Source organism: Panthera tigris, chromosome B4 (genome assembly GCF_018350195.1).
Source record: "Panthera tigris isolate Pti1 chromosome B4, P.tigris_Pti1_mat1.1, whole genome shotgun sequence".
NCBI classification, from domain to species: Eukaryota; Metazoa; Chordata; class Mammalia; order Carnivora; family Felidae; genus Panthera; species Panthera tigris.
In genome coordinates this window covers 65285452-65288780 of record NC_056666.1, presented here as the reverse complement: position 1 = coordinate 65288780, position 3329 = coordinate 65285452, and the positions used below count along the sequence as shown (strand labels likewise).

Below are 3329 nucleotides of genomic sequence, written 5' to 3'. Positions count from 1 at the left end.
TCGATTTCCTAGGTGTTCAAAATGGTTTTGTGCCGATCTAGCTGCATTTCAGGGACGAAACAAGCTCCATGCTGCTCTGCCATCTTAACTCCTCCCCCACCCCCCAATTATACATTTGTTTTTGGTCAAGTCACTGAAGTAAGGCTGAAGGTTCTGCTTAATGCAGCAAATAAGAAGATTTATGATGTCAGTGTCTTCCAATTTTGATCATATTAGCTTTGATTTCTTGGTGAAAATGGTTATGGCCAGGCTTCTCTATTATAAATTTCCTATTTTCTTCTTTTTATTAATAAATGATATGTGTGGAGATTCTTTGAGATTATTCAAATTTCCTATTTGTAATCAAATTTTCACTCACTAGTTTTATCACCCATTAATGTTTTTCCAACTTTATTGGGCATCAGGTATTTCTTAATATTCATTCCACTGTACAGAAGATATTTCTCTTCTTCCTATTTATTTACATATATATATATATATATATATATATATATATACACATACATACACACACATATATATGTATATGAATATATATAAGAATTAGCCCATATATATATATGGGCTAACTAATTCTTGTTCTATGAATTGAGTTATATTTTTACAGTTATTATTTATCTTCATGCTCAAATTCCTCAGGATCTGGCCAGTAGGAAACCCTTCTGTATCCCTTTATTATAGTCTCATCATTTTTTGTGTGTGTACACTTCTTTACCTTCTGTTACAACAGAATGTTCCAGGCTCAATTTATATTTCCCCTGCTTCAGTCCTTCAAGTAGGTTCAGTTCCTTTTAATAGGGAATGGTATTTAGAAGCTAAATGGTATTTAGGTATGCTCATTGCAACTGGCATGCCATTGCTTCTAGATTGAACTAAATAAAAGATAAACATAGAAGTTGTTTTTTTGTTGTCTGATTGCTGTGGCTAGGACTTCCAGTACTATGGTAAATAACAGTGGTGAGAGTGGACATCCCTGTCTTTTTCCTGATCGTAGAGGAAAAGCTCTCAATTTTTCCCCATTGACAATGATATTAGTTGTGGGTTTTTCATTAATGGCCATTATTATGTTGAGGTATGTTCCCTTTAAACCTACTTTGTTAGAAGTTGTAATAACACACACACACACTCACACACACCATTTGCAACGACATAGATGGAGCTAGAGAGTATTATACTGAGATAAGTCAGCCAGAGAAAGACAAATAGCATATGAATTCACTCATATGTAGATTTAAGAAAGAAAACAAACAAGCATAGGGGAAAAAAGAGGGGGGGGGAACTAAAAAACAGACTCTTAATTATAGAGAACAAAGTGATGGTTACTAGAAGGGAGGTGGGTGGGGTGATGGGCAAAATAGGTGATGGGGATGAAGGAGGGCACTTGTTGTGATGAGCACCAGGTAATATATGGAACTGTTGAATCACTATATTGTACACCTGGAACTAATATTACACTGTATGTCAGGGCACCTGGGTGGCTCAGTTGGTTAAGTGTCTGACTCTTGATCCCGGCTCAGGTCATGATCTCGTGGGCTCATGAGTTCTATCCCCACATTGGGCTATACACTGTCAGTGTGGAGCACTTGGGATTCTCATGTAATATTTAAAAAAATATTACACTGTATGTTAATTAAATGGAATTTAAATAAAAACAAAAAAGTTATTTTTCTATATATTTCTATAAATTATATATTTTTATATTTGATATATTAAAAATCATGACTATATACTGGTACAATTCCAAACCCAAACCATAGAGTTTATTATTTTAGTATTTGTCTTTCTATATTTGTGTAGAATAACACTGTGAACAATAAAACTTAAACTAGAGTTCACATTTTTTACCAGTTCTTTCTTGTATGTGTAGTACTATTTATATATAGTAAAATGCACAGATTTTGTGTCCAATTTGATCAGTTTTGACAAATGAGCATACTTATGTAACCCACATCCTATCCAGATATAGAATATTTTCTTTGCCTTAAAAAGTTTCTTCATTGCCATTTCTGATTTTTTTCACCATGGATTAATTCGGCCTATTCTGGAACTTCATGTAGATAAAATTGCAGTTTATGCTCTTTGGATTTGACTTTTTGCTCAATGTGTCCATGAAATTTTATCTTGTGTTTGTGTGTATCAGGGTTGTAGTTCATTCTTTTTTATGGCTACTAATATTCCATTGCATGAATATACCATATTTTAAAAATGTTCCCAAGATTTGGGTAGTTTTCTGTAAAGGTGGTATAAATCATATGTTTTCATTTTGGGAGGATGCACACTTAGGAGTAGAACTGCTGAATCATATATGCTTACCTTTATTAGAAATTGCCAAAATATTTCCCAAAATTATTCTACCATTTTACACTTCTACTGGCAGTGCATGAGTATTGCTTAATAATCTCATTTTAATTTTAGCTCCTCTAGTGTGTGTTATGGTATTTCATTGTGGGGGAATTTTTTATTTCCTGCTGATTGATGATATTGAGTATTTTTATGTACTTACTAAATTACATTCGTATATGTTGTTTGTGAATCAGGTATTCAATTCTTCAGTTTAAAAAAAAAGGAAAAAAAAATTCTTCCAGTACATATGCATTCTATTAGCAATAATCGCGCCTCGGATAAACCTCATTGGCTACAATACTGCCACTGTGCAAAGCTCAGTACATATGCATTCTAAATATACATCCTTTGTCAGATTTATGTAGGGTAAATATTTTCTCCCAATTCGTGCCTTGCCTATTTACATTCTTAGTGGTGTCCTTTGATAGGCAGATGTTTATAATTTTGACAGTCTAATTTAGCTATTGTTTTTGTTTTATGGTTACTGCTTTTTGTGTCCTGTCCAAAAAACTTTGCTTATCTCCACATCTTGAGGATAATGTCCTATATTTTATTCTAGAAGCATTATATATTCAGCTTCTTTGTATAGACATCTAAGTCATCCAGAATTAATGTTTGAACGTACAGTGAGGTAAGGATTGGGGTCTTTTTATTCTATATTGAGACGGTGTGCCAATACCATTTGTTGAAAAACTTTAATTTCCTCCAGTGAATCACTTTGGGGTCTTTGTCAAAATCAATTGTTTATATATAGGTGGGTCTATTTCTGGGCTTTTTATTCTGTTCCTTTGATCTATTATCCTATGCCGATATTGTACTGTCTAGAGTAATGAAGCTTCATAGTAATTCTTAAAGTCAGGTAGTATAAAGTCTCTAATTATATTCTTTTAAAAAATTATTTTGGTAAAAAATGATTAAAAAAATAAATTTTTATGTGGAATTTAAGAAACAAAACAGATGTACATATGGGAAGGGCAGGGGAAAAA

At 32.8% G+C, this 3329-nt stretch overlaps 1 pseudogene; it reads right to left on the bottom strand.

The window, feature by feature from the left end:
- Positions 1-2553: 2553 nt before the first annotated feature.
- Positions 2554-2661, bottom strand: LOC122240594 (annotated as a pseudogene).
- Between the last annotated feature and the right edge of the window lie 668 nt (positions 2662-3329).